The 25,435-nt window shown below is 37.7% G+C and overlaps 1 protein-coding gene across 3 annotated transcripts in view; it reads left to right on the plus strand.

Moving 5' to 3' along the window:
- The window catches only part of CNBD1 (cyclic nucleotide binding domain containing 1), a 442,802-nt gene that overhangs the window by 332,756 nt on the left and 84,611 nt on the right, over positions 1–25,435 (plus strand). The window lies entirely within an intron of this gene.

Consider the following 25,435-nt stretch of genomic DNA (forward strand, 5'->3'; position numbering starts at 1 on the left):
TTTAGCTTTTCTAAATTTGCCACCAGTTATTATATGTATATTTAATTTATTTTTTGAATATAAAGTATGTAAGCCATATTTGTTCAGTAGATTCTATTGCTTATAAAATTAAATACTGGTAACATTTTTATTCACATATTTTTGCTAATGAGATGTAAATGTGATTATTTTAGATCAAAACTCCATGTAGAGGACAAGTAGGGATTTTGACTTTCTAAAGTTGGAAATTTAACATTTCAAAGTTCACAATACTGATTGTATGAACCATTTAAAAATGTAGATTTTCAGGTTTGTCATTGATTCCTCTTTGTATCATAGATATCAAATACTGATACTTTACTTAATCAAGGGCTATATGGTATACCGTTTGGAAGTGATGAAAACAAAGGAAGGAAAGCATTTCAGTTGCATTTTGAATTACCAGAAGTGGAAGAATATGAAATTTGATATTGTGCGTGTTCGTTTCAGCACGTTTTGTGTACTCATAATAGATTCGCCAACTAAAATATCAATTAAAATACGTAAATTATACTTCAAATAACTAAAAGTGCTTGCATGCTTTCTCAGAGTTCAAGTTCTTTTATGTCATGCATTTCATACATATGGATTTAAGAGCGTCCCACCCCTTACCTGCCCAGGCTCCCAGCATTTGTCCTTTCCTTCTTATTTTTTTCTTCTAATTTAAAAATAATGCAAGTTCAGTTTCTTTTATCATTACAGTTTTACCCTCCCATAAATAAGAAATTCAACATATAGATGGTGGTTCTGTAAAGCTATCTATGGCCTTGAAAATATGTGATTCTATCGTGCAATCTGGACATTTACATATTTCCATTCCTTCCCAAACACATGATTTTGTGGTGTATATACTTACATAGTTTTAGAAAAGAGCCTTTATCCTTCTTAAAAATCAAAATCACTTTGTGGACATCAAAGCACATTTCAGCATTGAAATACTATTATTCCTATATATAAACATATATCCGTACAGACTATGTCCAGACAGATTATCTTGAATTTCTTATTTTAGTGACAAACTTTATGTATCAAAAAGAACTGTATAAAATACTTTCCATCTTAAGTTTCATTTGAAGTTTGGTCAGAAAATACAGTGAATATTTCTGAAATGAAACTTTGATTAGCAAGGTTTAAAATTAGCAATAGTATAATTTCCAAAGCATAATTATAAATGCTTTGATCTTACTTTAGAAATAAATGTTAGAAGACGTCTCAGAGAGATTGTTAATTATTTGAAAGCTTAATCGACTTTATGGTTAATCCTTGGCAACCTATGATGTAAGAAAAGCTTGTTTCTGGATCTACTTTCTTTGTTAACATCTGAAGTCCTACTCTTGCTTCATATGCCAGAGGAGTCAAACTATAATGGTTGCATGCCAAGTGCTTTGGTCTGTCTGATTCGTATCATGTCATCTAAAGTTTTCCCAGGTGTTAGTCTTTTAAGGTAAAACTGACTGGAAAATCACAGCCAGCTTATCTCAGTACCATATGTATCTGGAAAAACTGGTAAATTGGCAAGCAATTCAAACTTTAACGCATATTTTGTTATCTTAATTTTTTTAGTAAACTCCATGTCATGAAAATTAGAGAAATAGAAAAAGGTACAGCAGTCATTTTAGATCTGACACATAAATTCTCTGAAATATTAATAATGACATTAAGAATCATAGTAGAAAATATATCTCATCATCTCATGCTAAAAATTGAGTGCTACTGATACTGATTATATATTTTAATGTGCTTACTAAAGGAAGTTAGATGTTCTGAGGTCTAAATAGCAGCATCTTTTGGATAAAAGTCTCATATCATTGAACTCTGCAGAGGACCAAAACTGTCCCAAGATATTCTTGAGCATTGAAGATCCCCTAATGTGATAATGTTGTTTTTTTCTTTATTTCTCTTCTAATTGTATATTGTTAATACTGTCTATATAGCATGTTAATGTCTTTAATTTTTATTATATTTTTCTTTAATGATTGCTGTACAGCTTACCACATAAATCTCTTAGTAGCATGGGCTTCAAATTTCTATTATTTTAATTCCAGTGGGATGTACAAGTGTTTCTCTTTTATAGTTCTATCTTCTTTATGTTTCTTATGTGCCAATATTATTATATATATTGAATCTGTATATGTTTCAAACCTAAAATACTTTATTAGTATTTTATAAAATTTTTATTTTAAAAAAGTGTAAGTGGGAGTCTCTTTCAAAAAGTTAGTGAAAATTCATGTTATGAAAAAGCAATATATAGGTTACAAAATATTGCATAAATATAAAATCTTTCAAAAATGCTTTTGCATCTATTTTGCATCCTTGACTGGCACACACAGGTGGGGTGGTGGAATGGGGGGAGTAGAGAGTGAGGAGGGAAGCATTCAGAGAGACGTTTTATCCTCTGATTCATTTCTGCATGCTTGCACATAACAAGCTTAAATCAGATCAAAGGCCGGACTCCTGAAGTACACATGGGCCTCTCAAGGGGTGGCAGAGACACAAGGATTCAGCCATCGTCCTCTGCCTCCCAGGGTGCACATTACTAGGAAGCTAGAATTAGGAATCAGGTTTTGGACCAGAAACTTGAAATTATCTCTGACACGCGATGATACTGTCCCAAGCATCATGTTTACCCCTCTGCCAAAGCTTATCTCAAGCTTATTTTTAAATTAACTTTTTTTCTAATAAACTATTTGAAGTACCCTTGCATGGTATTCAGGTCTCAGTTGAATTCTCTTGTATAAATTTCAAGACAGTTGATCAAACAGTCCAACTCAGGTCAGAAGTCTACTTGTGAGTATTGAGCAATAACACAAAAGCGTGTGCTCGGAAGCATCCTACATATCACATTCACATGCTTGGACATGTATATGTATACACAATGTATACAAATATGCATATAATACTCACATACATTTGTACATATGCATGTATATAGATGTAGATGCTGTGTATGTACACTGTGGAACACTACTTAGCCATAAAAAAGACATTCTATCTTCTGCAATGAAGTGGATGCAAGTGGCAATATTTCCTTAATGAAATATGCCAAAAGACAAACACTACGTTTTCTTCAAAGGGACATCTTGTGATATGACTCTCATTTTTAACCATTACTTTACGCCTTAGATCTGCAGTAGTATTACATTTTACTTGTTTAATTATGTGGTTAGTGTTGCATTAAATCTGCGGTTATAGAGGGGATTAGAATTATGTCTGCAAAAATCAAAAAAATAAAAAAGAGAAATGAAAAAGATGGTGTTTGAGAGACAAGGATGGAAATATGTGTATCATCTTAGAACTATGAAATCAGTTTTCTTTATGTTAATAAGCATTTGAACATTTTTTTTGGACAACATAAGAGATCTAAAAGGTAAAATTCTATGCAAACAAATCTGGTAGAGCAATATGAATGGTGACGGAAAGGAGAAAGTCATTTAAAAAGCACAACAGATAGAAATGTAGTTTTGGTGGTGTGGATGCACAGATATAATACAACGGTTACTCTAATTTGAGGCACTTTAATTATTCAGAACTGTTTGCAGAACAGGAATTTCTATTCTTTATTCCTTTTACTATTTTGATAGGCAAAAAAATTCTTACCAAAAATAAATTCACTTTTTAATCCTATGATACAGGGATATTCATTCACATGTCAACAGAGATAATATTGTATAAAGCAAAAGAAGTGGTAATATGATATTTTAAGTCTTACATTAAATCGCACATAATTTAATTTAAATTGATTTAATTTAATTTTGAAGGCAGGGAGGCAGGGAGAGATATCTACCTGCTGATTTGCTCTCCATGTGTGTGGAGGAGTTGGGGCTAGGCTGGGCTGAGGGCAAGAAATTGGTACTCAGACTGGGTCTCGTATGTGGGTGGAGAGACTGAAGAACTAGAGCCATCACCTGTTGTCTCCAGGGTTCATGTTAGCAGGAAACCCAACGACCAGTGAATACAGGACTTACACCTAGACACTCTGATAGGGGATTTGATAGTTCCAAATGTGATTGTAACCTTTGTCTTTAATACTCAATGTTATTCACATGAGTCTTGCCTGTCACCATATGCGTCCTTATAAGAAGACATATCTGTATGTGTATGCATACATGTTGGAGTATAAGAAAACCCACTTACGAGAGCTAAGACAGCCAAAGGTTTGCCTTCAGCCAAATTAACTTCTCCCTGGTGTTAACTGGGGGATGGGCCCTCTTAAGAGCAGAAAGGCCAGTTTATATTTGTAAATAGGGAAGTTATGTCAGTAAAAAAAAAATAGAGAAAAAAGGAAAAAAAAGAAATTTGTTGTAACAAAGCTATGGCACCATTTGAGAGGGGCATGAATAAACTTTACAGTTGTGTGAAGACATAAAGAATGGAGTTACGTGGTCAAAGGGAAGTACTGCCGAGGCATGGAAACAGCCACGAAATGGAGAAAAGGAAAGGAATAGATTCTCCATGTTAGTATGGAGCCACTGTGGGGAATGTGACCTTGCTGGAGCTTCAGCTGGCTTCAGAACTGTCTAAGTAAAATGATTTAGATGTGGAAATGTTTAATAGTATATTCAGAGAAACAAATACATGTTTACAATATGAAAACACTGATGTAATTTACAGTTGATCTTGCAAACGGACAAAGCTATGTTCCATCCATAGAGTATCTACAAATGTGCTTTCTAGAAAACATAGTTTGATTTCTAAGAAGTTATTTCCTAATTTTGTTAATAATAAGATAAAAGTGAATAATAAGCAGTGAAGTAATAGGTAAAGAAATAGCTAAATTAAGTAATTTCTGGCAGATAGAAAGGAATTAAAATAAAGAAGACATTTTTAAAATTAATTAAAATCCCTTGAAATCAGATGTGGGCACAATTAGACACTTTTTTTATAGAAAACTTATCTGTTCTAATTTTCCATGATCAAATAAAATTCTTCTGCAGCAACCCGGGAAACTTCCAAGGTTCTTTGTAAAGCACATTCCCTTACCTCTGCCTAGCTCCATGAATGATTTTCTCTGTAGTGATGAAAATAAATTCATGTAATTAACCTTTGGCATTCTCTTGATATTTGCAAGGGAATTTGCATTTCTAGCTACATATAACAGGACAGAGCCTTTATTAAATGACTCATACACATAAAAATATTTTTCTCTAAGTAAAGCAAGGTGTCGATATTTAAATCTATAGAAATTGTGAATTGCGATGCCATATGCTTAAGAACAGCAACTTGTAAATATTTTAAACTAAAAATTACTTTAAAAATTATTTATCTGAGTGGCAGACACAGAGACTGACAAAGTACTAGCATTACCCCAAAAGTTTACAATACCTGGTACAGGAGCAAAGAGCTCAGTCCGGGTCTTCCACATTGCTGGCCTAGGTTTAGCTACTTGAATCATGTCCTGCCTCCTACAGCATCGATATTAGCAGGAAACTTGAGTCAAGAGGAACCAGGAAAAAAAGAATTTAACATAGGCTGCAGGCATCCCGAGTGAAATTATATGCGTATGTTCAAAACCTCCCTTCAGCAGAATTTTAAATGCTAACTCTTTCACTCCATTGATACTGTCATTATAACAAATCTGTTAGTGATTATTGTTGCTTGCAGACTCGATTGTGTTCCCCAGCTTTCCTGTATCCACTGGCATCCTCTAGCTATATTGTGATGCTTATAATTTAAAAATAAATGCTACTATACTATTCTTTACAATGCCTGAAAGTGATAATGCGTTAGAGGAACAGTTTGAATTGGACACCGTGGTGCAGGACCCAGTTCCCTCCTCCAGGAGTACCTTGACTGAAATTTTGACATAATGGGGTTGACTGTTGTCATAAACTTTGAATGTTTTGGGGAATGCTTTCTGCCTGCCTTCAAATTTGTAAGCCACAAGATGAACAAAGATCAACCATGGAAAAATAGAAGTATCTGGGTAGGTATGTAGAGATTGTTATATTACCAATTTTAAGGAAGGGGGACAAGAAGTGAATATATAGACAGATTCTGCATATATTTAGACAAATTCTAGAACTCAGACTTCCGGCTGTGTACAAGCAAAGGTGACTGAAGAACTCCTTTAGGGAAAGGACATCATGAATATGTCTAACAAGGTGATTATTAAAATAGTAGTGGCAATGCCTGTGTAGTTCGGTTAAAAAAAAAACAAGCATAACCAATAATGACTAAATTCTTTTGCATTATATTCCTGTTACATAACAATAAATAGTGGCTGGTGCTGTAGTGTCATTGGCTAAGCCTTAGCTTGTAGCATGGGTGTCCCATAAGGGCCTTGACTGGTGTCCTGCTTCACTTCCATTCTAGTTCCTAGCTAATGGCCCGGCAAAGGAAAAGTGAAAGAAAAGAATGGTCCAAGTGTTGAGCCTCTGCAGCCATGTGGGAGACACAGAGAAAGCTGCTGGATCCTGGTTTCAGATCAGTTTAGCTCCAGCCGTGGAGACCGTTTGCGGAGTGAACCAACAGATGGGAGATCTCTCTCTGTCTCTTTCTCCCCTTCCCTCTGTAACTGCCTTTCAAATAAACATAAAATAAATCTTTGAAAAAAGGAGAAATAGGGCCCGGCGGCGTGGCCTAGCGGCTAAAGTCCTTGCCTTGAAAGCCCCGGGATCCCATATGGGCGCCGGTTCTAATCCCGGCAGCTCCACTTCCCATCCAGCTCCCTGCTTGTGGCCTGGGAAAGCAGTCGAGGACGGCCCAATGCATTGGGACACTGCACCCATGTGGGAGACCTGGAAGAGGTTCCAGGTTCCCGGCTTCGGATCGGGGCTCACTGGCCCGTTGCGGCTCACTTGGGGAGTGAATCATCGGATGGAAGATCTTCCTCTCTGTCTCCTCCTCTGTGTATATCTGGCTGTAATAAAATGAATAAATCTTTTAAAAAAAAAGAAAAAGAAAAAAAGAGAAATAAATTTTAAGACAAAAACCTTAAGCATTGTTAAAGCATGATAACCCAGTGGAATATTATTTAGAAAAGATTTAAATATTAAAAAATAATGTCCAACAGAAGCAGAATACCAGTAAAAAGCATAATATCAAATTTTAATTTTTACTTAAAATTTTTTTTATTGGAAAGGCAAATGTACGGAGAGAAGGAGATACAGAGAGAAAGATCTTCCATCCACATTTTCATGTCCCAAGTGGCAACAATGGCTGGAGCTGAGCTGATCCGAAGCCAGGAGCCAGGAGGCAGGAGCTTCCTCTGGGTCACCCACTTGGGTGCAGGATCCCAAGGCTTTGGGTCATTGTCCACTGCTTTCACAGGCCATAGGCTAGGAGCTGGATGGGAAGCAGGGCTGCTAGGATTAGAACCCGTACCCACATGCGATCCCAGTATGTGCAAGGTAAGGACTTTAGCCAAGGGCTACCACCATGGGTCCTATTTTTACATTTTTAAAATTGTATTATCTTATGATACAGTTCCACAGGCTCTGGAAGTGCTGCATCCTATTGTCAAGATATATTTACCAGTTTCCTTTGGAGTCATCTTTGATTTGGCAATAAATACATGCTGCATTTTACCTTCACATCTGGATATGATAGTCTACATTACAGTTACTATACATCCCTTTAAGGAAATCCAAAAAACAAAATCAACAACAGGAAGAAAAATAGAAAATTAACAACAATATGAAGTTAAATAACATGCTGCTGAATGACCAATGTGTTTCCTAAGAAATGAAAAAGAAAATCAAATGTCTTCTTGAATCAAATGATACTGTGTGACCTATGAGTCAATGAGGGAATTAATAAGAAAAAAAACTTTTTGAGTCAATGAAAATGAAAACAGAAATAGCATTCTTCCTGAGATGTAGCAAAATACTATTGAAAGGACTATTGATTTTGCATTTTGCATGAAGTTGCCTTATGTTAGAGAGAACATATGATATTTGTACGTCTGGAATTGACTTATTTCACTGAATATAATGGCCTCTAGTTGGGACCATTTGGTTGTAAATGGTAGAATTTCATTCTTTTTAATAATTGAGTAGTATTTCAGTTTCTTTATCCACTCCTCTTTTGACAGACACCTAAGTTGTTTCCATGTCTTTTCTATTGTAGATTGTGTTGCTGTGAATATAGGATTACAGGTCCTTTCTCATATGCGATTTCATTTCCTTTAGATATATTCCCAGGTATGGGAGAGGGTCATATGGTAATTCAACCTTTCGGTTCTCTTACCACTCCCCAAATCATGGTTGTTTGAACCTACATTCCGACCAGCCATGAAAGAGGGTGCCATTCTACCCAGATACATACGAGCACGTGTTTTTAGTAGTGTTCTGAATGTAAGAAACTCTCACTGAAGTTACTTGAAACCTCAATGTGGTTTTCATTTATATTTCCCTGACAGCCATGGAGCCTGAGCATTTTTGCGTGTGTCTATTAACTGTTTGAATTATTCTTTTGTTTGTTATCTTTAATTAATTTATGTTTTTAATGATCTTACTTAGTTGATTAGGGTACAAAGGGTCAAGGGCTACAGGAAAGTAGGTAAGACCATTGTTTCCACACTAATATTTTTTCCTTGTATCTGGGGTCAAAGGAGAAACAAAGGGGAAAGCCCCACCCAGCCTCCCACCCATCCCAGGTCCCCAATGTGAGGCATGCTCCAAGGGTCCTGCTCAAGCAGTTTTGATAGTTCAACAAGTCAGAATTGCTGCCAATCTTGCTGTTCCAATCGCGATGAAACCTATTCAGAATCCACTGGCTGACATAGTCTCTTCATGGTTGGGGTTCTGAGATCAGCAGTTCAATTGGAGGGATCTCCAAAGAAACTTCATCTGATATGATCCCAAACCTGGTTCTTGTATGAATTTGCCAGCACAAGGTCTGGCACAGTCTGTCGCCCCAATCAGCTTACGCACATGCAGGTCGTTGCTATTGCTGGGTCAGTTCTGTTTCCAGTCGTGTCATCCACGTGAACCAATGGGTGTTGTAGTCCAGCTCAATCCTACCCACTTCATACTCGGTCCTCATGCAAACCAGTGGGAGCTGCAGCATAGTTGGGGTGACTCCCCATAACCCCCATCAGGCCTGCTCCCTACCCTTGTTCCCATGCATGCCAGTATGTACCGCAGGCTTGTTCAGTTTGCCCTACATCCCATTTAGCTCTCATACTTGTCAATGGGTATTGAAGCCTAGTTCAACCCAACCAACCTACTATTCAGCCCACACACATACTGGCAGGTGCCTTTCTGTCTAGCCTCCCTTGCCCCTGTCCTGGTTTTCATGCTCTCCAGTGGAAGTGGTTACCCATGAGGGAGGTGTGGCCACTCTGCACTAGGCAACTCCAACTACTGGATTGTGCACTCTCCAGGTGGTTCTGGCATTTAATTTAACAGAATTGACCCCAGTGTCAGCCTTTGCCATCTGATGATGTGGCAAAGCCCAACCAACCCTCACCCACTCTAAATTTTGCTTGCACCAGTTGGAATAGTCAGCCCAATCTGGCCCTTTCCCAATCTAGCTCACATGAGGCCCACAGGTGTTTAGCCCTGCCTGGAATAGGCTGCCCTCATCCCAACTCATGCTTTGCTGTGGGAGTGGTTGTCCATCACGGGAGCCCACATTCCCTTGCTGGCTTTGCCTCCTCCCCCCTGGTTCTCACGTGTGCTGTTTGGGTGCTGCAACCACATCTGGTATGGTTCACCTTGTCTAGGCATTTCTTAATGTGCACTGGTATGTGTTGCCACCGAAACTGGCCTATCCCACACTCTATGCTGGCACTCGGATTTGCCAGTGGTTGATGTGAACGGGTTCAGCCTGGTCTGCCCCCCACCTATGCCATATGTATGATGGTGGGTATCTTCCTCTGGCCTCGTCCGTGTTGCTGCATATCGTGGTTCTTGTGCTCACCTGTAGGTGCTGTGTTCTGACAGAGGAGTTGCCCAAGCTCCTCCTTCAGAACCTCTCCCTATGCCAGGTCTTGTACATACTGGTGGTTCCATGGAACAGCTCTCATCACTGGCCTTCAGTCCATTCCAGTTCTTGATGTTGGGTGTTTCACCCCAGCCAAGGGTTTTCCATACCCAGACACTGCTCACACATGGCTCAGTATGGGCAGAGACCCTGCCTAGTCCGTCCTACATCTACCCAGTTTCTCCAGAGCACCAGATGCTGAAGGCGTCTAGCCCAGCTTGGTGCACCCAGCCCCAGTCCAGAATTGTGCCTAGGGAGATTGCAGCCGTATCCATACCAGAACGCAGCCCCCACTCCAGCCCCCGCACCCTCCCGTGGGAAACCCAACACAGCAAAGGTGTTCTCTCACAGCTCCCCAACCGAGTCTATTCCCAACCCTAGATTGCAAGCATGCCAGTGGGTGCTCTGACGCAGCTGGCTTAGCTCCTCACCTGTTTCAGCCTTTGCCTTCGATGCTGTGGCACAGTATCCCTGCCTCATGCAGACCAGTTAGTGTAAGAGCCCAGATCGGAATGACATGTGCTCCATTCTGATTTCTATTCTTTTTTATGAGTTGAAGTTTGCTTGGCCCTGCCCATTCTTCCCCCTTCTAGTTGCAGCTCTGCCCACTCCACATCCTATTTTAGGATGCATCTTCAGGTGGTGCTGCCTTGATCTGCCCAGATTGCCATCAGTTCCTTTACTTGTAAGTGATGGCAGGTACCATGGTCACTCCTAGCTTAGCGAGCTAACTTGCGGGACTTGTATTTCCACAGGGTTGGACCCACACTTCCCCAAAGAGTTTACCCATGGATCAAGTTCTCTTGCTTGCTTATTAGTCTCTTGACCTTGCCAAATGTGACCAGTCCACTATTCCACTACCCAGTCAAGTAATGGTACCTAGCCCTGCCAGACAGGTCCCCATCCATAGTTTGGTGTGGACTGGTGTGTGGCAATCAGTGATACTCTATGCTAACAGCCCATCTCAGGATTCCTAATTTGGCTGGAGAATCCTTCTGGCCCAAATAGATCTTATGGACACTCCCCTCAAAACAATCAGGTCTCAGTCCCCACGCTTGCCCGAGAGTTTCATGACCCTGCTACTGGGAATCACCCAGAATTCACCTCTCACCTACACTAAAGCTGGCCTTATTCATGGGTGTCCCTAAGCAGCAATTTCATATCCTAAAAACTTCAGAGCTTGTCTCTTGGTGGCCAGCAGGCAGAGCCTGGCACCATTTGATGCACCAGCCGCCCAAAGCCAAGGACTCAGTCACTGCCTTTTGGCAGTGGCTTTGGCTTGAGTCCCCAGTCTTGGATCCAGCCTGGCAGGGGCTCCCCCCACACCTGCCACACTGTGGGTTCTGCAAACCACCCCCAACCCCAAGGCCCGAACCCCTCCCAGACTCATCCTGCTGCAAGTTTTGGTGGCATGGCGGAGCTAGGACTTTAATCTAGTTCCCAAGTTTTCCTCATGGTGTACTCCCCCAAAGGAAGATTTCTCTTGGGCCTAGAGAAAGCCAGGGACTCAGTCACTGCCTTTCGGCAGTGGCTTTGGCCTGAGTCCCCAGCCTTGGATCTGGCCTGGCAAGGGTAACCCCCACAGCCGTCACACTGTGGGGAGATGCAAGCCGCCCCCAACCCCAAGGCCCGGACTGAATTTTTCTTTTGAAAATGTTCATTTTCTTTGCCCACTTCTTCACAGGGTTGTTTGCTTTGCTGTGATAATGTTTCTGAACTTCATTGTAAGTCTTGGAAAATAATTCCCTATCTGTTGAGTCGAGTGCAAAGATTTTAGCTATTCTTGTGTTTCCTTCTTCACATCATTTATGATCTTTACTTTATGCTTGATGTAGTCTCATTTGTTTATTTTGGCTTTGACTGCCTGTGCTTTTGGTAACTTTTCTAAGTCATTCCCAATTGCTATATCTTGTTGCGTGCCCTCTATGCTTTCCTCAAAGAGTTTGTCCGTTTCTGGCTGCAGATTTATGTCCTTGATGCATTTAGAGCTGATTTTTGTATTAGGTGACAGGTGGGACTTATGCTTCTTACTTCTGCAGGCTGCTATCCAACTGACCCAAAAGCATTGGTTGAAGCAACCAGGCCTTTTCCCTAGACTATTTTCAGTTCTCTTTTCACAGATTAGGTGGCTGTACATATGTGGACTCCCTTCTATGCTTTCTGTTCCATTCCAGTAATCTGCTTCTGTTTCTGTACCAGTACCAGACTGTTTTGATGACTGCTGCCCTATAGTATGTCTTGAGGTCTGGAACTGTGATTTTTCCAGTTTGAATTTACTATCCTAAGGAATTATTCTCAGGATAGCTTTGGCTGTATGTGGTCTCTTGTGTTTTCAGATGAACTTTGTACCATTTTTTTTCTATGTCTGAAAAAAATGTATTTGGGATATTGATTGAAGTTGTGTTGAATTACTATATTACTTTTGGTGATATGGATATTTTGATTATGTTGATCCTGCTAATCTAGGAGCATGGTAACTTTCTCCATCTTTTAATGTTTTCTTCTATTTCTTTTGAAAATATTTTGCAATTTTCATTATAGACATCTTCCACATCTTTGGTTAAGTTATTTCCAAGGTAATTCAGATTCCTCTATGCTATTTTAAAGGATACTGTACTAACAAGTTCTTTCTCACACATGTGTTTACTTTTGTATACTAGTGCCATCATTTTATGATCATTAATTTTGTATCCTGCTGCCCTGCCAAAGTCTTTTAAGAGTTTCGCTAGTCTCTTAACCGAATCTTTGGTTCTCTTATGTAGAAAATCATGTCATCTGCAAACAGGGATAATTTTAATTCCTAGGTTGCAATTTGAATTCCTTTAGTTTATTTTTCTTGCCTAATATCTCTACCTAGGACTTCCAATACTATATTTTATAGCAGTGGTGAAAGTGAACTTCTTTGTCTAGCTCCAGTTCTTAGTGGAAATGCCTCCAATCTTTCCTCATTTAGTATGATGCTGGTATTTGGTTTTTCACATATTGATCTGATTGTGTTATAGAATGTTCCTTCTGTGCTTATTTTGTTTAAGGTTTTTAGTGTGTAGTGATGTTAGATTTTATCAAATGCCTTCTCTGCATCTATCCAGATGACTGAACAGATTTTATTTTTAATTTGTTGTTGTAGTGAATCACATTTATTAATTTGGAAATGTTAATCCATCCCTGCGTGCCATGGATAAATCTCACCTTATCAGGGTGAATGATCTGCCTGATGTACTGTTGGATTCTGTAGGCTACTAATTTGTTGAGGATTTTCATGTCTATGTTCATTGAAGCACCAGTTTGTAGTTCTCTTTTTCTGTTGTGTCTCAATCTAGCTTTAGTACTATGGTGATACTGGCCTTATAGAAAACGTTTGGAATGATTGCCTCCCTTTCTATTGTTCGGAATATCTTATGAATGATTGGGGTAAACTTTTTCTTCTTGAAATGGTCTGTAGAACTCTGCAATGAAATCATCAAGTCTATTAACTCAGAGTATCCAGAAATATAGAGAAAAATATCAAGCATACAGTATAATGAAAGTGACACAAGAAGAGCTTTCCATTCTCTTAGCGACCTAACTAGATTAGCATTAAGTATGTTGAGAACATATGAAAATTTGTCATCCGTTAGCAGCACTATTTAACAGTTCTTAAATACAGATATAAAATATTAATATTATAACTGTTCCTATGAATCATAAAATATTTAAAATATTTATAGCTAGATTTTAGAGATATGGTTTGAGAAGCAAATTATTTGAGCAGTCATTTTGCATGCTGTATGAGAACAGAGACCAGATGTAGGCAATCTTTTATAATAGATGAATGACATCTCAATGAATTAACATTTTTAATATATAGAATTTAGAACTCTACAGAGTCCCAATCTAGTACCTGTTGTGATCAAGTTTAAAATTCATTTTGTAGAATTGGAAAAAAATCTCAGTGCTGATTAACTTCTAAAAGACTGAAAATTTATACATGTGCCAGTATGCAGGGACTACTTTGTGATCATGTGATTGAAAAAAAAAAAAAACCTTCCCCCCCATGGTGGATTCCTTCACTTTGTTGCATTACCACAGTTCAAAATCAGTTGAGATTCTTTCATTATAAGCATCTACCAAGCATAAAGTCCAGCATCTTATTGTCTGCAACTGGAGATTTCAAATAGTCGTCTTTCACAATTGGCTGGATCCCAGGGCTGAACTAACTCAGTTAGGACTGTATTTTCCACTTCCTGGTTCTATTTTGTTTTGTGTTAGCCTCCTCCTTCAGTGAGTCTTTCCGTATCATTGCAATCATACCTACATGTTTTCACAGTCTTGAGAAGTCTTCTCCTAATTTTAACAGGAAAAATCTGGTATGGCTCACTGGTGGGCCTGAGTGTCATGCATCGTGGGTCCATTTCACATCCACAGAGATGAAATTAGCTGTCAGCACTTTCTGTATCATGATGCTATTCCTAGACAGTTATTAAGTCCTCTCCTTGAATTCCAGGATTGCCCAGGACACTGACGGTGTGTCTACAAATGGTCTGAGACAACAGAAGCACATGCAAGCATGGGCCTTAGCATGACATAATCTTCTTTAAAGCATTCCCATCACACTTGGGCAGAGTTAATGATGGAGATTTCTCCTTTTGCCCCCCCCCCCCCCCCGCATTTTGCTTTCTTTGAGTTCCATTTCTTCTTGATTCCAAATCATCTCTGCTTTGGTACCTCAGAATATCTCCCATCAAACCTGCCATCCCATGACATCAAAAATAGAAATTCTCTGCTATCAAATTTATCTTTTAAGCTATAGATTTTTGTTAGAATTTCGCAGAAGCTAGGAAGGCTTTGCTCGTCGAATAACTGCCTTTATATGAAATCTGAATGTATAACCTCGTAGAAAAATATTCTGGAATATGACTTTTCCTCAAGATTAATTCAGTGAGAAGAATTTGTTGTACTCATGCATAGTACAAACAAGGAAAAAAATCTCCACACGCATGCCCAGCACTTTCTGCTTTTGTAGCATTTCCATTGCTGCTTGAATTTCTGTTTCCATCTCTTTCTCTAGCCTCCTTTTCTCCATATCTGTCTCTATCTCCAACCATGTCTCTATGTCAGTCATCTTCTCTTTTTTTAAGATCTATTTATTTTTATTGGAAAGCCAGATATACAGAGAGGAGGAGAGACAGAGAGGAAGATCTTCCTTCCCATGATTCACTCCCCAAGTGAGCGCAAGGGCCGGTGCCGTGCCAATCCGAAGCCAGGAACCAGGAACCTCCTCTGGGTCTCCCACGCGGGTGCAGGGGCCCAAAGCTTTGGTCCGTCTTCGAATGCCTTCCCAGGCCACAAGCAGGGAGCTGGATGGGAAGTGGAGCTGCCGGGATTAGAACCGGCGCCCATATGGGATCCTGGCGTGTTCAAGGCGAGGACTTTAGCTGCTCGGCCACGGCGCCAGGCCCGTCAGTCATCTTCTTGGCTAATATCTAAATAGATCCCTACTTTTCACAAGGCAGTTACTCACTTGTTCCTTTCTTTTTTCTAAAAGCAGTTTATCAGTGTTTTGAGATAAAAATGTTAGTGCTTTCATTTAAACTATTTTTCCTTATCATGTGAGTGACACACATTTATACAATCCTCCCTGTTTTTGTGCGACAGTAGTCACATGATTATCTACATGATTTGCTTTATCTCTTTGAATTTGCCACTCTTGACTTTGTTAGTGACATCCTTCATGTTTTGAATTCCAAACAAATGTTAATCACAGGCGTTTAGTTATGACATTGGTGACAGAAATAAGCATACCACCAATACTATGAAAAATAATGAGTATCATCACTTCATATGTAAGGATAAAAATTAGATCTATTGAGATAATTATTTTCCTCTATAAAATCTTGTTTTCTGTTTTACATTTTTAAATGCAAATGAGATACACATGTTAACTCATTTCCCGTAATTTCATGTACTTAGTTTCAAACTTTAATAAGTATCATCGATTATTATGATTGAATCTAGCATTTTAGAAAACTCAAAAGCTAATATTATTTCCTTAAAGTCTTTTGTTGAAGCCGACAAACTTTGGCTCAGTAGAGAAAGCAGCGATGCTTAGACTTGCTTTATAATCTTTGATCTCTGCAAATTCACATCTCGGTAAGAGTCTTTAGAGTGATAGTTGAAGCTATGAGCTTAGGATTTTTTTATAGAAAGGTTAATCTTTCATGTAGTTTTAGAATTAGCTGCTATATTTGTTCTGCCTAACCATCTCAAACTATCACGCATTTTATCTTTATAATTACATGTGTTATTTATTTTTTGTCCATTTTGGGAGAGTAATGCTATTTTCTGATATTTATTTTAGCAGTAAACCAATTTTCCTCCACAAAGCTTGGAAATGCATTTTATTGAAATGTTGTATACCTAATTGTTGTTTTAGAAAGGAAAGGACAAAGTAATAGAACTTGGAAAAGTTTGCAGTTTTCTCCCCATATTGTATGAATATTAATCCACTTATGTTTGTTTGACAAATGTTATTTTATAGAATATTAATGGAACTTATTTGGAGACAATATTTGTCATAGAATACAAAATATAATTCAATTTTTGATTGCTATCCCAGAACAAATAGCATTTTTCTGAATAATGTAATGATGATTATTTGGGCATTTTATGCAGAACAATTTTGTTTACGTATTTAAGCCATTATTCTCAAGAACTATCTTGGTTCTTTGTTTGCATTATTTCTTAAATATTTAACACATGGCAGTAAACAAGAGAAATGTAATGAACATTATCCAGCAAGTTCTTTAATAGAATGGAAACGAACATTTTTAATGTGTGTGAACTCCGAGATTTTACAGAGATCAGATACTTCAGTCAAACATCCAGTATGATGCATAAATCAGGATATCTGAGAACGCAGTAATATTTTTGTGCATATCAAAGGGAACTGATGCATTATAGATTGTTTTCTATTTGATTTTTATTCCTATAATGAGGATATGTTTTAATGTGCTCCATATGTACAATTTAAGAAGACAACCACAGTTCCCTCACTCCTGCTTCTCCTCTTCGCAATACTCTTTTCTCCCTTCGTTCTCCTCGACAGTAGGGCCAGTGTATTTTATTAAAAATGCAATATGCAGCAGCAGAGTCAAATCACTAATCCTTGCAGTAGGTGTTTGACACAGCAGCTAAGTGCTACATGGCACACCAATAGCCCACATTTGATTGAGTTTGAGTGCTGAATACGATCCATTTTCTGTCATCCTGCTAATATGCACTTCAGAAGTAGTGCATAATTAGCAGGTGCATGAGTTCCTGTCATCCATGTGGAAAATATGTGTTCAATTCTAGCTTACCCCCCTCCTTTAAACAAGCAAAAATTGGAGAGTTAAACTTTTAAAGATTTATCTTTATTGGACAGGCAGATATACAGAGAAAGGGAGGAGAGACACAGAGAAAGATCTTCCACCTGTTGGTTCACTCCCCAGGTAGCCTCAACAGCCAGAGCTGTGCTGATGGAAAACAAGAGCCAGGTGCTTCTTTCCGGTCTCCCATGCAGGTGCCGGGTCCTCTGTTGTCCTCCTAGGTCACAAGCAGAGAGCTGGATGGGAAATGGAACAGCTGCGACATGAACCAGCACCCATATGGAATCTCAGGAAATGCAAGAGGAGGATTTTAGCCATTAGACTGTTGAACTGGGCCTGATGAATTAAATTCTTAAAATAAAATTACTTGTTTTTGAATAAATACAAAGTTATATACAGACACATTTTGTCATATATGTCAAATATTAATCTTGCGGCCTTTTCTTCCTGTTTGGCTGTAAAGAAACTATGTCAACACTACAAATTATTTGAGTATCAGCTTCTGAAGAAATGTTTTACTATATGGGCCCGGCGTCATAGCGTAGTGGTTAAAATTCTCGCCTTACATGCGCCGGGATCCCATATGGGCACTGGTTCTAATCCCAGCAACCCTGCTTTCCATCCAGCTCCCTGCTTGTGGCCTGGGAAAGCAGTCGAGGATGGCCCAATGCTTTGGGATCCTGCACCTGTGTCAGAGAACTGGAAGAGCTCCTGGCTCCTGGCCATGGATTGGCTCAGCTCCAGCCGTTGAGGTCACTTGGGTAGTGAACCTCGGACAGATCTTCCTCTCTGTCTGTCCTCCTGTCTGTATATTCACCTTTCCAATAAAAATAAATAAATCTTTTAAAGAAGAAATGTTTTGCTATATTTAATTAGAATATACCAAAAATAAGAAAACAACCATAATCTCACCTTCATGACAACTAAAAAAAAAAAAAGCAGAGGAAACTTCATTTTTTTTCCAGCACAGTTGAAACATTCCATGGCATAATGGTTTACATCTCAAAAAGAGTTCAACTACATTTTAATTTTTAATTTTGAATGTTTTATTTTTAGTTTCTATAAAAGGAAGGCAGAATGGGAGTAGGGAAGGGAGGGAGAAAGAGTGAGAACAAAAGAGACATAAATCTAAAAAGGTCTACCATAGCTAGAGATAAGCCAGGCTGAAACCAGAAGCTTGGAACTAATTCTGGTTCTGCCACATCACCAAGCAGCAGCAAGTGTTTGAGTCCTCATCTGTTGCCTTTAGGATATCCATCAACATGAAGGTGACAAGTACATAGCTACAGCTCCAGCCCAGACACACATGCTAGTGATGTGTCTTCACCAAGCAATATTCTAACTCTTGTGTCCAATGCCAACTACAGCTGCATTCATCACAGTAAATTCTGGCACTGTGGCCATTCGGTGGGAAACCCTGTCATATTTGTAAGCAAAGAATAAGGATAGGCATTTTAGAGTGAGGCAACAAAATAAGTTGGTCATGTACTAATATTTAATGGAACATGCTTGCAATGTCAATAAAATCAATACGGAGTTAGATGACATGTAAGTTGAAAGGTTAATATTTTAAAATTTATTTCAGCTGTTGTAAAAATTAAAGAAAAAATTGTTTGTAGCAGTAGCTAAAATGCTATGTATCTGGCAATGAACTTAACCAAAATGAAAACAAGCAATTGAAATCAGCTAGATTACATAAAATAAGGCAATAATTCAAACATAATTTATTATTGCACAGGAAAACATACTACGGCAAATATCTTTTTTGCTGAATTTATTACATCAATGTAAATATGAAAAGGTAATATGAATTTTTAAATGTATGTTAATACTAATAACTGTAAAATTAAACAAAAACGTCTTAGAATTCTGAGAGAATGTAACATAGAATGAGTATTTTGGTTGATAGGTAGATTAATGGAAAGACTGGACACTTGTAGACATGGGGAAGAAACAGATTCAGCAGAGCAGTGTTGCAGTGACCAGACACCCCAGCATCAATAAGAGGTCCAGTTGTAGCTAGTGGGAAGGGGAGTTCACTGGGAATACAGGAGGTGAATGCAGCCGTGGAACAGAGAGTCCTCCTGGGTTGTTTAATCCAACCGTGAGCAGAAGCAGAGTGGCAGAGCCCAAGCAGTCAGGTGTGAGAACAGAATGGATGGTGTAGACCCCCATGAGTGCCACAACAGGAGCCATTTTGTATACTAGGGCAAAGTCTTTGTTTGCTAGGTTGTGGGGGTGGATGTTTGTTGGGGGAAGGCCAACACTGAGCTGCGCATGCACTAACAAACGGGAGCACTCAGTTCTGACTCAATGCATTGCACTGACTCCACTAGGAAAGCAATACCAACTTGGTATTCCATGGGTTCAAAATAGGAATGAGTTGCACCCAGATCTAGTTGTCAGCAGGTTCTGACAAGAAGAGGAAAGAAAAATCCGCAGTGGTGCCACTGGCAACAGTGTGATCCAGATTAAAGTCACAGGTGAGTGGCAATGGTACAGCCACATCACGGGGTTGTGGGAAAGTTGAGAGTTATGAGCCAAGGCCGAGACTGCAGAGACCGTGGTAGAAACAAAGCACACTGGTCCAGGACTGAAACTCACTGAAAGGTGTGGCATGAGTGATAATAAAGAATCCTGCACTGAATGGGATCAACGAAGTTGACATGTAAACCCATGGACAACACAGTTTAAAAACCAGCCTCAGGGTGAGGTGCTGTGTACTCACCACAATCACATATGGGTGATAGTTCTGGCTGCTCCACTTCCCATCTAGCTCCCTGCTTGTAGCCTTGGAAAGCAGCAGCAGATGTCCCAAAGCCTTGGGACTCTGCATCCATGTGGGAGACCCCCAAAAAGATTCTGGTACCTGGATTTAGATCAGCTCAGCTCTGACCAATGTGAATACTTAGGGGGTGAGCTAGTATTTGGAAGATCTTTCTTTCTGTATCTTTTTTTTTTTTTTCTGTAAATCTTCCTGCCCAATAAAAATCAATGAATTTAAAAAAAAAAAAGCTCCAGGAAGAATTCTTTAATCAGAGATGCAATGGACAAGGGCAAAAGAAAGACACAGACACAATGAAGAAGGTGACTGACATCTCTCCCACAACAAAGCAGAAAGTCTATGTCAATGTCAGAGTTCACTGAAGAAGGCTTAGAGGAACTGTTGAATAAAGATTTGAAAACATTGATAAGAAGTTCACTAAAAATAATGAGAAGCATATACAGGAGTGCAAGGAATATGTCACACAGAAAATACCAACATTGAAACAAAATCAAGATATTGTTATCGATGAAATACACAATACAACAGATTAAAAATTCAATGGGAAATTTCAATAATAGAATGAGTTAGACAGAAGAAAGAATCCAACAATTGGAAGACACCTTCTGTAATAATGCTGAAATACTGAAAAAAATGGAAGCAAAATTAAATTAAGCTATGAAGGCATACAAGAATTGAGGAACACCATAAAAAATCAAATACAAGAGTTACGGAAATGCCTGAAGGTATGTAAAGAGAAGTTGGATTGTATATCACCATAATAAACATATATGCACTAATTCCAGGACACATTGGCTACATGAAACAAATATTAAGGAATTTAAAGGAAGAAATAGACTTCAACACAACAATACTTGAGAACCTTAATACCATATTGACCTCAATACACAGATTGACAAGGTAGAAACTCAGTTAGACAATAGAATAAATGGATTTAACTGATATTTACAGAACCTTTAATCCTATAGATGCGGAATGCAGTTTTTTTAATAATCAATGTATTGAACCATCTGCAGGATTGATCATATTATAAGCCACAAAAAAGCCTCAGTAAATTTTAAACAAAAGATCATACTATGCATCATCTCAGATCATCATGGACTGAAACTGCAGCTCAAAAGTCAAAATACTCCAAAATATATGTAAGAACTTGGAGATCCAACAATATGCTGCCAAATGAACAATGTGTTGCAGAAGGAATCAAAGAAATTTAAGAAGTTATTTGAAATGAATGAAAGCATCAACACAACATGTCAAAACTTAAGGGATACGATTAAGAAGAAAGTTTATTTCAGGCAAAACTTATCTCAAGAAATTAGAAAAGCACCAAGTAAATAGCTAACCGTATGTATGAAACAACTGAAAAATAATAGCAAAGCAATCCCAAGATTAGCATAAATAAACAATCAAAAATAAAAGAGAAAGTGACTCAAATGGAGAACAAAAGAACCATAAATAAGATCAACAAATGAAAGAACTTGTTCTTTGAGAAAATCAACAAAAAGAGATTCCCCAGTAACCCAACTAATAATAAAAAAAAAAAACAAGGAGGAATATATTAACAAAGAAAATTAGAGGTGACAAAGCAAATGTAACATTGAATATCTTGGATGTACATATTATAATTAGCAACTTTAACAAGCAACGATATGCCATCAAATCAGAAGACTGGAAGACATGGGAAGATTTTTAGACACATAAAATCAACCACAATTGAATCATGAGGCAATTAATGATCTAAATAGCTCTTTATCCAGGAGGAAGATTGAGTTAGTAGTTAAATCCCTTTCAAAAATTAAATGCTCTAGACCCAGTTTCTTCACTGCTGAATTCTACCAAATATTTCAAAAACTTATCCCAATCTTTCAAAAGCTATTCAAAACAGTAGAAAGGCACGCAATCCTTCTAAACTTTTTGAAACCAATATCATCCTAAAACCAAAGCCAGACTGAGACACAGCAGAAAAGGTTATATTCCTGATAGACTAGATATAAAAATTCTCAACAAAATATTAGCTAACAGAATCTGAGAAAACATCAGACAGATCATTCACCCGGACCAAGCAGGGGGAAAAGGGAGAATGGGGAATTGGAATCAATAAAATATGGATAAAATACCAGCTGTATCAGTTGCACAAAGTTAATAGCAGCATCTCAGCCAGGTTTCAAGGTACGAAATGCAGCTCAGTGTCTTCGGTCATACTTTAGGATCTTTCTTCTTGAGAAGTATCATGCTTACTTCATGGAAAATTAACATCTACTCTGAGGTAAGGGCTCCTATGTGACAAGAACATAGAGATAACAAGTGGAACTTGGCACAAGGAACTTTTAGCAATGTGAAGGAGAGTAAATAAAATCATAATTTCATGCAGTTAAGACTAAAGAGTTTATGAGAGGATGTATACAGTTCAGTGCTACGTGTATAATTCAAGGGACTGAAGGATGCCAAGATTGTTGTCATCTCTCAATGCACAGAGAATATGAAGGTTATTGTTTGAGAAAAGTAGCATTTTATTTCACATCCTGATAATACCAATTATTATCAAGAGAGTAATTTCAGGAGTATAGAGCAAAGGAGGCTCAAGGTTGTGGTAATAAATGAATGATTGGTATTGAAGTAGAGAGGCCAACACGGACAACAAACTGTGGCCCAATAAAAGGCAATGAGCCTGATGTCCCCATGAGGTGTTTTTCATAATGTGCTAAATGCCTTGCCTATGGCAGTGATAAAATCAACAGATAATGAATACAATTCTCTTCTCCAGTGACAGTACTTGCAGAATTTTTACCTCACCTAATTGGAACTCAGAAGGGTACTCATAAAATAAACTATATGAGCTCTGTGAAATAATAAATGAAGCAACGCAAAATGCTTGTACCTTGTTAGAAAAATGTTATTGGACAAAAGGATATAGTTGTACAGGCTGTAAGAATAAAACTATTACCAGAATTTTGTAGCCACAGGAAAAATAAATTTTTGTTCAGCAGCCTAAATGATAAATTAAGTAAGTTATGGAAAGTTAATGCACTCTTCAATTTCATTATTTATGCTTTATTAAACAAATATTACTTGATTAAAAAAATGATTGGCAAGAAGGAAACAACAAAATTAGAAGGGTTTGGACTAATAAATCAGGGAATAGAAATTCTATGTAGCTTGTAAGTGTTCACCTTATGAACAGATTGGTAACAAAAGTAATGTGTATGAGCATCCATACTATATTTCATGTCCTTATATGTCAAAAATTCTTGCTGTTTTAAAACAAAGTTGTGTCTGTCTCTCTTATCTTTTGAGTAATTGCATTATTTTAAAGTTATATAAGTAAAATACAGTTTATAACTTCTGCTTTGAAAGCTTCTTAGGATTCTAAGATTATTGACATATTAAAAATAAAGTCCTGATCTCAAGCCATATGTCCCCCAAAGTGAGTGTCTGATGTTTGTCATGCTTGACTCTCCTATAGATGTTCTTTTATTTTCAAATGCAAAAATATTTTAAAATTATCTTGAGTTAACATCACTCAATTCTCCTATGCTTCATTAACTTTTCACTATTTCCCCAAGGTAACGATATTTCAAGGTTTTTAAGAAGCACAGTTATATTTTGTGCATGATAAAGGTGTATGATAATTGCCTAAATCATATTGCTTTTATTTATGCATCTTTTTAAGTCTGAGAGAAAGACAGAGAGAGAGTCTGTTTCACCCTTCCACGTTTTCATTCACTGGTACAGTTATGAGCTTCCAGTGTTTTCCAAAGCAGAAGCCAGAGGCCTGGGGCTCCATTAGATTCTCTCATACTGATAACAGAGCGGGTTCAAATATTTGAGCCACCCCCTGCTGCTGTCTGAAGTACCCATTAGCAGTAAGCTGGACTGGACACAGAGTTGGGAGTTGAACCAGGGAATTCAGGTACAGAATGTGGAGACTACTTTCAGTGGTTTCTGTAAAACCAAATTTGTTTTATATGTGTTAGAGGATAAACTTTCAATATTTAACATGAATATAGTATCTGTGTGAGATTCATATACAAGTATTTCTATATTGAAGTAATTTCCCTTTTTGATTTGGTGAATGTTTTTTTTTTTAATCAGGAAAGAATATTAATACTAGTATTTACTTTTGTGATAATAGTTTAAATCTTTGTTCTGTTAGTGTGGCATATCACATAGATTTACTTTGACATATGGAGTATTTCTCAGATGGGAGTGTGTTCCTTTCAATGTCCTCTTGAACTCCGTGTTCCGGTAGCTTGCTAATGATTTTGAGTATTATTAGTTGGGTTACTGTAGCTTTATAAGAACTAATGCCCATCCAGCTATAGTGCATGTCCCTGCTGGAGGTTATCTAAGCATTATCCATTATCAGATACAGACTTGTTCCAAAACTGTGTGTTGTTGTATTACTCTAATGGACTGGGGTTTATCTTAATTAAGAGTAGGTCTGTAAACTATCGTTGGAATCACTAATTTCCATTTAAACAGAGTCTAACTGCATGAATGCTCATGTTAATAGGTAGTAGAAGAAAATACCTTTCTTATCAAGATTCCTTGAAACTGGACCTAAAAAAAGAGAATAGATTTTATTAGATTTGTAGATATTCCTTAGCACATAATAGATGAAAAAAATTAACAGAACTATATTTTCTGTTGTTTCTGTGTTTTTGCTTCTTCATTTTTATTTGCCTTTAAATTAATACTTAAACATGCTATTATGCTTTTTATTATTTGACATTAATATTTTATCATTTATTATATATTTACATGAGAAACATGAAAAAGCTTTTAAAAGATTTTTAGTTTTCTACTTTCTGAAATTATATGAGATATAATCATTCTTGTGTTTTGGATTTTCAAAAAAAATTGATATAAACTGAAAGGAACAAAGTAGAAAATTAATTTTAAATAGTAATTTTGGCTTTTACTTCCCATGTTTAAGTTAAATTTTGTTGATAATCTAAATATTTCATTGATTGATAGTTTCTTTTTTTATTTTTTAATGAATAAGGGGTAATAACAGAAATTAATTTTTAGTATGTTTTAGTCTTAAGGTATACTTGCAGGTTTGGAATAATAACAACATAGTTTTTTATGAACAGGTGATACGATGGAGTGGGCATCATGCTAAATTCTTTGTTGGGCTTAGGCAGCACATTAAGGTTTAGGAACAGACTTCTGTTTTTACCATTTTAAGTATAAAACTGTTTTGACACCATAGAGGTTATGTAATTTACTTATGGCCGAATAGTAAGTGGCAGGAAGAATTTTTTCAAATTATCTTTTATTATTGTTTTATGAAACAGTTCCATAGGCTCTGGGATTTCTCGTTCCCCCTCCCCAAATTTCCTTCTTCCCCCGACAG

This window comes from Ochotona princeps, chromosome 9 (genome assembly GCF_030435755.1).
Source record: "Ochotona princeps isolate mOchPri1 chromosome 9, mOchPri1.hap1, whole genome shotgun sequence".
Classification (NCBI taxonomy): Eukaryota; Metazoa; Chordata; class Mammalia; order Lagomorpha; family Ochotonidae; genus Ochotona; species Ochotona princeps.